The sequence below is a fragment of the Choloepus didactylus genome, chromosome 17 (genome assembly GCF_015220235.1).
Source record: "Choloepus didactylus isolate mChoDid1 chromosome 17, mChoDid1.pri, whole genome shotgun sequence".
In the NCBI taxonomy this organism is placed as follows: domain Eukaryota; kingdom Metazoa; phylum Chordata; class Mammalia; order Pilosa; family Megalonychidae; genus Choloepus; species Choloepus didactylus.
The window spans coordinates 48,656,582-48,669,816 of record NC_051323.1 but is presented as its reverse complement, the minus strand read 5'-3'; the positions used below and the strand labels follow the sequence as shown (position 1 = coordinate 48,669,816).

General features: G+C 35.3%; 1 protein-coding gene across 8 annotated transcripts in view; it reads right to left on the bottom strand.

Moving 5' to 3' along the window:
• THADA (THADA armadillo repeat containing) overlaps window positions 1–13,235 on the bottom strand; it is a 400,812-nt gene that overhangs the window by 250,861 nt on the left and 136,716 nt on the right. The gene's annotated exons all lie outside the window — the stretch shown is intronic.

Below are 13,235 nucleotides of genomic sequence, written 5' to 3'. Positions count from 1 at the left end.
AAAAAAGGAAAAGCATAAGATATTCAAGGGAACAGTAGGGAGATAAGTTTGATTAGAGTGTGTGTGCTTGTTGGGGTGGGAGAGGGTAGTTGGTAAATGTTTAATAATATTTGTGGGTTTGAATAATAGGAGATAAGGTGAAAAGGGCAGGTTATATACGGCCTTGAAAGCTAAGCTGAAGAAAATATAATTAACCAACAAATAATGTGGGCAAATGTTCAACCTTGCTAGTAATAAAAGCAATGTAAATTGAAACAACATGGTAATTTTCCCTTCACATTCCCTTAAACTTACATTAAAAACATAATTATACCCAGTACTAGAAGATTATATGGTCTAGTAAATTTGTAAATTAATACCATCTTATTTTTAAAATCTTGGCTAACAGTTTCTTGGACTGTTTATATTCTTTAACTCAATATTTCCATTTCTGATAATTTATTCAAAGAAATAAGCCAAAAAAAAAAAAATATGGGAAAAGCTAAAATGCATTAGGACATTCACTGTACCACTTTTTTAAAAATTCAGTTTTATTGAGATATATTCACATATCGTACAATCATCCGTGGTGTACAATCAACCATTCACAGTACCATCATATAGTTGTGCACCACTCTTAATAATATGGAAAAATTAGATGGAATGTAAATGCTCAAAGATAGGTGAATGGTTAATACAGAAAACATTTTAAACAGAAAACATTTTAAACAGAAAGGGAAAGGCCATTTAGATGGGTATAGACTTTGATCTGGAGACAACAGATAGTTAATAAAAATTTCTGAGCAGGAAGGTGACAAGGGGAAAAATGGTTTTTCAAGAAGATCAATTTATCAAGAAATCTGACAATACATAAATAGAATTTGAAGACCCTATATTCTGTGACCCAGAAATCACATCTAGAGAAATCTATCTGAAAGAAAGAACCATACCCCTCTCTCTCTACCTAAGCCAACTTGAAAGGTGAAATCACTGCCCTCCCCACTACGTGGGATCAGATACCCAGGGGAGTGAATCTCCCTGGCAACGTGGAATATGACTCCCAGGGAGGAATATAGACCTGGCATTGTGGGATGGAGAACATCTTCTTGACCAAAAGAGGGATGTGAAAGGAAATGAAATAAGCTTCAGTGGCAGAGAGATTCCAAAAGGAGCCGAGAGGTCACTCTGGTGGGCACTCTCACGCACAATTTAGACAACCCTTTTAAGGTTCTAATGAATTGGGGTAGCTGGTGGTGGATACCTGAAACTATCAAACTACAACCCAGAACCCATGAATCTCGAAGACAATTGTATAAAAATGTAAATGTAGCTTATGAGGGGTGACAATGGGATTGGGAAAGCCATAAGGACCACACTCCCCTTTGTCTAGTTTATGGATGGATGAGTAGAAAAATAGGAGAAGGAAACAAACAAACAGACAAAGGCACCTAGTGTTCCTTTTTACTTTAATTGCTCTTTTTCACTTTAATTATTATTCTTGTTATTTTTGTGTGTGTGCTAATGAAGGTGTCAGGGATTGGTTTAGGTGATGAATGTACAACTATGTAATAGTACTGTGAACAACTGAATGTACGATTTGTTTTGTATGACTGCGTGGTATGTGAATATATCTCAATAAAATGAAGATTTAAAAGGAAAAAAAAAAAAGAAAGAACCATACAAATGTAAAACACTTTATAAAGATACTCACTACAGTATTATAAATATTTTTTTAAAATTGGAGGGAAAAACATTCAATAGTAAGAAAATTATTAACTAAATTTGTCCATTATACGCAACAAGCAATTACAAGATTAAAAAGTATTATGATTATATAACGTGAAAAAATGCTTCTTATAAGTGAAAAGGAGAATTACAAATTGCATGTATGTATGTAGAGAAGAATTACAAACATATTTTATAAAAGCTAAATAAACACTCATGGATGAAAAAAATGGCAGGAAAATAATCCAAAATGAAAACAAAAATTGAGTTTTGGTGAAGGGAGTAAGACGCTAACTTTTCCACCTTCTCCATATTTTTCTTAATAAGCAAATACTGGTTTTCAATATTAAAAAAAAAAAAAAAAGACCAAGATTGAAATAAAGAGAAGAGTAAAGTTCTGGAGGCCAATGAGGAGACTACATCATAATCCACTCATCTACCTGGTTCTGGAAGACTGTGTGATTCTAACCAGACCTAGGTAATGTAAAATCAACAGTAAACTGGTAGCAAAGTGGAGACAATTTCAGTTGTCAAATATTAATTTTAAATATAGGGAAAGATAATTCATCTTATGGGTCCTGATGCTAGGAAGGACCCAGGACAAAGGCTGGGTATGGTGAGAAAGAATAAGTTTACAAAAAAGGAATTTTGCGTCTACAGGCCTAATGAAAATGTCTGGGTGGTTTTCACAATTGCACTTGGGTCCCTAAAGATTCAAAGTTCTCCTAAGAAAACAGATAAAAAAATACAGATGAGGAGAGCAAAGAATATTGCTCTATTATCATTTATTATTTCTGCCAAAAGAATAAAAATACAATTATATCATAGTGTATCTCTGATTATAAAGAATACACATCAAAGATCCATTAATTTCTGAGTAGAGAAACCTTTAGCAAACAGTAAGTATAGCTCCAAACATTTCCTAACTCACATACTATAGCCTGTATATCAAAGAGAGAATATATAATCTTTAAGAGTAATCTAATGCTTAATTCTTGCATTAAACTACAATGATAATATAATCTTTGCTAATTAGTGATCACCCCTTACTCTTCCTTTTTACAGCCACTGTCACTTCACAATGAGACTTATCTATTACTAAACAATTTTATGCCTGATGATTTTAATTTTTTTTCCAAGTACATTTTATACTTCCTGTGAGTAGGTTTTCTTGTGTCCTTCAGAATGCCTAGCACTAAGTGAGGCATACACACAGCTGATGCCTAATACATACATATTGAAAGATCATGCACACATACTCACACAAGACTAAGATAAATAAAGGAAGAAACATGATTCCTTCTGCTATTTTGATTTTTTTTTTAATGCTAGAAAGAATGATATTAAACACAAGGCCCTGAAAAATCAATAAACTTCCATTTAATGGGGGATAAGGGCAGGAAGAAATTTCTAGTGAAGAATATCTCCACCAAAGATGGCATGGATCCCGTGGAATTCAGTTTTCATGGGCAAGCCAACCAGTTTGGCAGCACATGAGAGCACAATTTTAAAGGCAACCAGAGCTGAAAACAGGAAGGATAAAAAACACTAGCAAGTATTTAAGAAAGGTATGTCCATCTGTGGAAAGACCGCAATTTATAAACGATTATATGGCAATTGAATACATTTTTCCAAAGAGATAAATGTTACACGTGGTTGCAGGCAGCCCACAGAAATTATTTACTTCACTATTGAAGCATTATACTTTTACAGTGAAAGGGAGACCTATTCTATCGCAATATTAGTTATTAAAGAAAACAAGATAACAATACTCTTCAAAGAGAAATCCACTTTTATTTCCCTAAAATGTTGAAATGTAAGGAAAAATTGGTTTAAAGCATGAATGAGAAAGAGATGCTGACTCAGTGCTGGGTTTCTGGAGAAAACTGGGCACTTGCCACATTTAGAGGCCTTTGGCATTGTTTTTTAGTGCATATAATTTCATTTCTAAACATACATATGGAAAGCAAAGCACCAGTACTGCTCTGATGATTATCAGCTATGATATTAGAAGCCAACTGCCACACATACACAACAAGAGAAGGCAGCAGGGAAATAAAGAAATGGCCAGATGAGATTATCCCACCTTCATGGAACTGAAGAACTGAAAGAGAAGGGAAGGGGGAAGGAATTTAAAGAGGATGTGTGTTTGAAGAGTCTAAGAAAGAGCTCTGCCAGAGGTGTGACTATCACAGCAGTAGAGCTGAGTGAGGAAACTGGGCAGGCGCAGGGCATGCACCTGCTCCCCTGAGGGAGAAGAAAGGATTTACCAGAAGACTTACTGCTGTCCATCTTGTATTACAGTTGAGCTTAAAGTTGTCTCATCTCAACTATTCTTGAAAGATTTAGACCATTACTTTATAAATATTCCTTAGTGCTCAGACCCTTGAGACTAGTTAAGTATATTTGCTAAATAAATAATGAAGACAAAATGTTTGGTTACCTAAACAGGCCACCAATTACAGAAATGGAACCAGTGGCCTAGGAGAGCTTTGATCACAGGTACTGAAAGAGGAGATGAAGTAAATTAAGGGGAGGAAGTGTATAATTGATCATTAAATGTATCTAAATCACTTGTTCATAATCTGAGTGATGACAGATATAAATACAAGGTAAAGATGTACTAAGAGCAATAGATGGCTCAAGAATTGTGCTTATAGGGTGGAAAATTCTAGACCTCCAGGATTTAGCAACTGGATCAGACTTACTAATCCCTGCCAAACCAAGCTACTTTGGCCCCATCTTCTGTCGAGTCTAGCTGGTTTGCCCTGACCCAGACAGCCACATGTTCTATGTCTATAGAGGCAGACTGTACAGAACAAAACAGTTACAGCTTAGAGAAGGGAAAATAAATTGGCAGATACAGAGAGAGAGATTGTTTTGGACAACTGGCCCAATTTCAATTCAGAGGCCAAAAAAATTCCATCAGAATACTGCACTCAATTTAAACAGAATAGGGATTTTGGTTCATAAAGTAACTACCAATTCTAATAAATTTAGAAAGATCACTTGACTTCACACCTTTTGACCTTATAATAAGAAAACCAATGTTGTAGTATATAAATACATGGATCAATTTACAAAGTGAATTAGAGTTCATAACATAAAAAATGTTAATAGTCTGCTTGTCAGAAATTAGCTTTGAACCAGAGAGACATTTCAGAATAACATACTTTTATGTAGAAACTGATTACACTCTATTCAGAATCTCTATTTTAATGCTCTACAAAACTTCTTTCATGTGTGAAGGTATATACTTTATCCTGGGTGAGATTAATGTTTGCTTTTTTATAATGCAAGCTGCCTACAGGAATGAATTATGCAGAACCGTACATCCAGACACTTGTACTACTTCATATTTTTTAAAAGTATAATAAGAAAATACATAAATAAAGGAAATAATATCATACTCTCCTATTAGGCTAAAATACTACATACATATCACTTGCCTTCCTATTTAAGTCACTGCTTTTAATAAAAACATTTTCAAAGCTTTTGAGATAGCCTAGAAGAATGCAGAGGCAGATAACATTAGTTGCTTAATCAACATTTATTCCCCATCCCACTCTTCCTTTTAATAGAACTTGACTTTGGTTGGGTGTTCACCCTTCTCCGAGTAGTCATATGCTTCAGGGAGGGCTGGCACCAACCCCAGTCCCAACTGGAGAATCCTGATTAGCCCAAGCTAATTATAGTGGATCCATTTCCCTTGCCAGGGATAAGCTGAGGCATGCATACATGTAATTCAGGCAAGTCTGTAGGGGGTGGTGGTGGGAACATGGGAACACATACAGGAGGTGATGTTTTCACTCTTAAGAAAGAAATAGAGAAGCACAAGGTCCCTGCATATTGTGTAGACACTGTTGCATCTGGATGTGATGGCTGCAACTGCAGACATCATGCAACCATGAAGGAAGCATGCCTCGGACAAATGCCCATCACATCAAGGATGGCACAGTAGAAAAATGGAAAAAACCTGGGACTTGGATGATGTTAGCAACTCGGAATGACTCAATTTCCCTTAAAACTTGTTATACGAGTTAATAAAAGTCCTTATTGTTTAAATTTTTATTTGAGTTTTACATTACTTGCAGCCAAAAGCATTCTAACTCCTATAAGTATGAATTATTGCAAGCCTCTATTTAAATACTAACAAATAGAGCTATTATTTGAGAGATGAGGGACAATAATAAAGTATGCTGCTTAATTACTAGCAAAACTGGGTGTGTCTAAAGGTACAGAACTCAGTCCCACTAGTAGATCCTAAAGCCGTACTGGTTCCATTTCAAAGCTGGTTAATACACCTTTCCCCTCTTCCTATCCACTCTCCTCTCTCTCTCACTCACTCACTCACACACACACACACACACACACACACACACCAATCATAGGTATTCCATATGCTGTTTGGTTCATCAGCCTCATTGTAGGCACTATTTCCCCCATACCAATGACCTCAAGGCTTTGGGGAAATGGAAATCATCTCCTCCTGACAAAACGCTAGACGATTATAATGTAGAATATAACTATAAGGTTCATTCTTCCAAAGAGGCATTTTAAATACCATAGGATTTTATAAGGTGTGATATGATGAAATTTTCAATGATTCATATTTATTGACTAACCGCTATATTAGGATACCAGTTTAAATTTTAATCTGACAACTTGGAATAATTTATAGTGTATTTCAGTGCAACTAAAACTAAGTCTTCCTGTTGCTGCCAAGATATATCTGTAATGAATATCTTTCTTTCTTACAAATGGTTCTTCTCCTAAGGATCCAAACATGTCTTTTACCTGTTTCCCATCAGTATCCCCACAACAGCATCTCCCAAACTGTGTCTAATGGAACACAAGTTGGTAATAGATGTTCTTAAAAGTTAAAAAAAAATTTTTTAAAGGCATTCCATGATAAAATAATTTGGGAAAATACTGTATGCTATATCCCACTCTTGAAGACTCACAAAGCACATTATGGCATATTAAATGTTCTGAGAAGTCCTGCCATAAGAAACTTTGATTTAATTCAACATTTCCCAAACTTGCCACTACTCTATTTAGAAGCGGCAAAAGAATAAATGCTGAAATAATCACAAGTTGGAACAATTCTTACACAATTCATAGAGAGAGCAACTGCCTTCTAGTGCTTTGCATCATATTCTCTAATCCCACCAGCCAGGAACACAGAATTCAATCACTTCTTAAATGATTCTTAAACCAATTATTTTATTATGGAATACCTGGATACAAAAACTTCTAATCAATACCTAATGACACATAAAATCCAAACCTGTCCCTTTGGTATGTCTGTTTCACTCGATGATATCCCCAGAACCTACTACATAGTACCCACTCAGAGTAAGTGATCAATGAATCTTAGCTCTAGGAATGAATGATGCTCCCCTCATGTTCCCTCTGTCCCAGCCTGCTTTCTCAGGCATGTACAGTGTGTGCTCTGACTTCTGCATCTTTGTTCATGCTATATAACTCCATATGCAATGCCCTCCTCACTATCTATGCAAATCCTGCCCACCCTTTCAAGTCCAGATTAAGCCTGGCTCCTCCATAGAGCCTGACCTCACCCTCTTCTGAGTACCTACCCCCCGACAGTCAGTACTAGAGAGTTTGAGACTCACCTTTCCTTAAGTAGATCATATGTTGGCTTTTATTTCTCAATAAATGATAAGCTCCACAAATCCAACACCATGTCATAAACAATTTTTGTACATGCTAAAGTGCCAAAGCACAAAGTTTTATTGATTAATTTTTATAAGAAGAAATTCAGTATATAACAACAATAATCAGGAATTCCTGGAATTTCTAAGCAAAACATTACTGAAGTCAGTAGTTACAAGGACCAAGTTCTGAACAAAGAATACATATTATCCAAGTTCTAAAAAAACTGCTCCGGCTTTAACCTCTTTGACTCCTTTTTCTCATTTGGAAAATAACTCGGTGGTATTTCTGTACAGGTATTGAATAAGCCACAAATAGTGTCTGTAAACCCACTGATAAATGCAAGACTTTATCTCACAGTCCTGGAAACAATCTTGGAGTTTAAAGTTATGTAATCTTGGTATTGCATTATATTGGTTTGGTTCATATAACATGCAAGTGGCAAAAATACCAAAGCTAAGAAAAAAATATTTACTCATGCTTTTACTAAGATGCAGAAAGAGGATGCACACATTGCCAAAAATTCCATAGAACATGCTCAAACTAAAGCAACAATGCCTTAGTTATTAAAGAAGGCAATGGCCTGAGGCAGTACTTAGAAACAAAGATTACCTGGTCCATGCAAGAGTCAATATTTAAGAACACAATGACTAATTCCCACTTCAAGTTCATGAATGCATTTTTTAAAGAACTTCTTTTGGTTAAATTTTTTAGTTGTAGTTTTCCTAGATTATCCATGAGCTTACGAATGAACAAAAACTTGAAACATGAAACTCCAGTAGGGCAAAGTGTCAGTATATTCTGATTTTAAGAACTTCTCAACAAGGGTTATATAAGACTTGTACTTTACTTCTCAGTCTCTAAAAATGCTCATTTATCTACTCTGCCTAAAGAACCAGATTGAATGTTCTATAAACAAACGTGGAAACTGCATGAATGATACATTCAGACCATATCAAAACACTGGGGCACTTAATTTCAAATAATTTGAATCCAAACTAGTACTATTGTTGTTAATAGAAACCCCACTTACAGATACGCATCTAATTTTTTTAAATGTTGAGACTACCATGAGCTATAAATAACCATAAAATTACATTTCCAGCAGTAGCTGTGTGGCCTAAGGCAAACTGCTTAACTTTTCTGTATCTCAATTTTCATGTCTGCAAATGAGAGAATGGGACTAGGTGACTTCTTATGGTTTCTTCAAAGATAAAAACAAATAATAATTGTCATTATTATAATTTTTATTAAAGATCTGAATGAAAAATATAAGCAAAGACTCTGAAAAAACACTAGATTAGGCCTAGAAGAAATCATAGTTTGGCAGAAATTATCATAAAACCCCAAAATCTTCTTCCCATAGCAACAAACTGTCACCAAACACAGGAATTTCTCAGTGGCTACACTAATACCCTATTGGGGTAATTTAATTCATTCCCTTCTTGCCAAGAAGAAAACTAAGATTTCTAACTTCCTGGCTTTTTAGTATGACATTAGAAAACTTGAGACCTGCTCCTCCATTGCCTCTGGCTACATGAAAACAGAGCATGAGGCTTAATGAGGAAGAGAATGTTCACAAGTCAAAAGCCACCTAATCCATATTACCTTCTACCATCCACAGAAAGGGCTTTAAAGTCACCTCAAAACAAATTTCTTCTCTGGCTGTCTCCCACCTTTCCTCCTAAAACCCACCTACAATGTGGGTGAATTTGAGATTATCTGGCCCACATTCAGAAGACTCGGGGTGAACTGGATCATTTGCCAGAGAGTTTGAAGACGTAAAATCTAAAGCCAAACTCAGAAAAGGTCATTTACTGTTCATTAGTGGTGTAAATTAGCATAGGCTTTGCAGACAGAACTAATTTCTTTTCCGGTTCTGCAAATAACTCAACCTCACTAACCTTAGTTTACTCCTCTGTGAAATCAGGCTAACACTACTCACTTTATACAGCTGTGATGAAGGCTAAATGAGATGTGTATAAAGGGTTTGGCATGTGCCAAGTATGCAAACAGGCACTAAAGAAATGCCAACTCCCTTCACAACTTCTCCCTTCCTTCTATGGTAGTGGAAGAGAGACTCCAGCAAGACAGATAAGAGCCATGGTGTTTGTTGGACTGCCAGTTTCCCTAGAACAGAGAGTGTATCTAATTCATCTTTGGCTCCCCAGTGCCTAGCAGAGGGCAGGGCCCAAAGTAAAAACATAATATATGCTTAAGTGGAGAAAATGAGACTCTTTTGAAACTGAGGATGTTAAGATTCTCCTTGCCAGAAAGAAAATTCTGATTTTCAGTTTGGCACAACAGGCGCTTGCTCCAGCTACTATGTAGTTCAAAGCAAATAAACTATTCTGAATTCTAATAATTACATTCTCTAAAATATAAAAACTTGATTGCCCTATAGCTCTCAATTTTAGTTTTGAGAATCCAATTCTTTGCTGAACAATGGAGTGGGTAACCACAGAAACTTGTGGAATCTCTTTCCTAGAAGAACAGGAAAAAAGCCAGTCTGTCTGGAAATTGCTTCAAAATGTGTCTAGAAGCAGGGTGATGGACTAGATCAGACAACCCTAGGAGGATCCTTCCAGACCTACACCACTAAGACACTCAGAGAAATAGCTAAAAGAATTTTCTGTCATGTACATCCAGGAAAATAAAATAACTGCAATTTAACATCTCTTAACACAGTCATTGTTAATAGTTTTATTCAGATCCAGTGATGCATTTACAAACACATTTTCTTCTTAAATTGTACTAAACCATTTGAGGCTATTAATCTGAACATGAGCTCTATCTAACAAGACAGAATAGAGATTACATTTAACAACAAAGTAAAGGAGATTATTATTTTTGGGTCCTCTTTTTCAATCTACCTGTTTCCATGAATCTCAAATCTACTCATCCCCAAAATCTTATAAGAAATAAACTGTGTGCCCTCAAATATTCCACTCGACTGCCCCATTTATGAATTTCTTTTGCATTTATTACCTTTATCACAGTGTCCAGCTGATTATTATATGTTGTCTTCCATTCTTCTCTGTTTCGCAAATGACTTTTATCTCCCTAGCTGAACCATGAGCAAGATTCAAGTTTTATACATTTCATATACGCCTCTATCATGGCAATACTGAGTTCATGGTAAGTGCTTACAAATTCTTATTGAATGACTGATTGAAAATGAAGGGAGAAAGTGAAAGCAATAGAATAATCTTTACACTGAGCACCTATATGAAGCTTTGGCAAAGCAGACACTCTAACAAGTCTAAAATAAAGTCTATGTTGACATTTGTCATTAAGCTGGGACTAGCACAGTTGAAGGTTAATAGATACAGCAGCCAAAGGGAAAGACCTAGAAATTAAAGACCACACTGGTTTAACTCCTGCCCAGTAAGGAATGAGGAACTATCAAGGTAAGACCACTCATGTTGTAGATGGAGGCTATACTGAAATAGGTACATTCCTCAGCTCACAAATCTGTGCTGGTTCTGATTCTACATAGGATCAATTATTCTGTCAGGTCAAGTCAGTCAGGTGACAATGAACAAAAAGGAAAGGAGCTTTAGATAAGCAAAATTTAATAACATTATTTTAAAACGTCCAAGTGAAATTTGCGTTTTCTCATCCTTCATAATCCAAAGAACACAACTAGAATAAGATTAATGGGCTCAACAGTCATTACAGATGCACTCTACATATATATAAATGGGGAGGCGGACCCCTGCTCTCCTTTTTATATATGAAAAGGCAACTGTCAGTCCCTAGTACATGACAGGGTACTATTCTAGGCACTGGAAATACAGTAATTTATCAACTTTGCAAATTCTGGTAACAATTATGTAAAGCCTTAGTTTAGTGTTTTACAGAAAGAAAAGAGCACAAGGATAGTCCAAATCTCTTACTTACAAAGAAGGAAATTGAGGCCCAGAGAGGTTAAGTAACTGGTCTCAGTTGGCCATCATGGCCATATGGCAACAAAGTCAGGAGTAGAAACTAGATTACTTCTCTATTCCTCAGTAACAAAATGTACTTACTTGCCCACTGAGAAAGATTTATGTGTGCCTACTCTATGCCAGACACTATACAGGGTACTATGTATACAAAGATGAATAAGATATTGAGCATATCTTTAAAAAAACATGTTATAATAGCAAGAAAATGGGATGAGTACAACAATAGAAGTAGAGCAGTAGCAGAGAGAAAAAGCAAACAATATCTATATTTGCCTATGACTTCCAATATTTTCAAAGACAATGAACTGTTAATGGTTTGTTTTATCCTGACAATAGCCCTATGAGTACCCCAGACCTTACTGTTTCTGTTATACAGATGGAGAAACCAAAGTGCAAAGTGGATGAGGGAGTCTATTAAGGTCATCTCTAAGGCAGCAAAATGCCTAGAAACCAAGTCTATTTACTCCAAGATAGAAAAAGCAAATGTTCTTTTTATGTCCAGTTCCCTTCTGACCAAGAACACATTCTTGAAAGATGGTGCAGAGGACAATCTGTGGCTGTGGAAGCAAATTTACCTGGCCCATAAGGTCTCATCAGCTGACGTCAGTTATTTGATGGTTGAGTAGCCAACCAAGACATCTTTATTACCAGTATTCTTAATGTGCCCATTATGTATAAACAGAATAGATGGAAAAGGTTAATTTTGTAGGGAAAAGACATATAAACATTTCAACAAAAAGTGACATAATTAAACAAACTATGACAAGAACCACCACTACAAATAATTGCAAATTTGAAAGTTTGGGCAGAGCAAAACTAGTGGGTGCTGCCAAAAAATACACTCCTTAAATGTTAAAGAATAAAAGATTCATGAACATAATGATAAATACCAGTCTTCAGAATATTTTTAAAAAGGCCCTTGTCAAAAATGTTCATCACATTAAAAAAAAAACCTATTAATTTTCTAATTCCTTCAATTCGCTTTTCAACTTTACCCAAAGCAATTATACGAATATTCCATTTCCCCCTTTCTAGGAAAGTTATATATTTTGTAAACTTTCCTATTCAAGAGGAGTGAATTTATAATAGGAGTTCCCATCACCATGGCTTTAGCTAGAAGATTAAAAACTATGGTTTCACTGCCCTATTCTTCCACTCTCCTTCATGAAACCTAAATGAAATGAATCTAATAATTTTCTCTTGTACATAGGAAAATTTGCATATACATCCAAGAATCACTTCATTAAAAACTAAAAGAGAAATGTATTTTTCTTCATTTTTAAGTTGTTTTTTAAGCATTAATTTCACTTGTTTGATAGTCTCACACTATGTTCTACTTTTATCACTATTTATCATGGCCTTATAAAATGTTTTAAATTCTAGCACATGGTAGAATTACTAACAAAATAGACAAAGCTAAGGATAAACAATTAGTGATTTCAAGCTATTTACAAGAAGAATTTCTTTAAGAATAGACTAAAAAACAAAAATTATAACCATCTTTCCAAAGGAGTAATTTTATCATCATTTTAAAAATACAACTCGGTTTTTTTAAAAAATTAAAAACTCTCAGGTATTTCCTGAATATACTCAGGGGATTCATACTTACAGCCAGTTGCCTTCCTTTTTAATATTTGGTGAATTTTATAGAGTGATAAGTAGCAATTAAAATGTCAATTCTGAACAGCCACAGTAGGTTTCATTAGAATTATTACCATCAGTGCCATCATAAAATTATTTTGTGATGTCTTCTAAGTCCTAAGACTTAGTTCCATTACAGGAACAGATATTTTAATAAACAACAGTTTAAAACCTAAATTTTAAATGTAATAATTAACCTTTTTAAGTAGGAGGGAATCAGACCTAATTCATCTCCAGATCCCCAAAACGAAGACTACTGGGCCA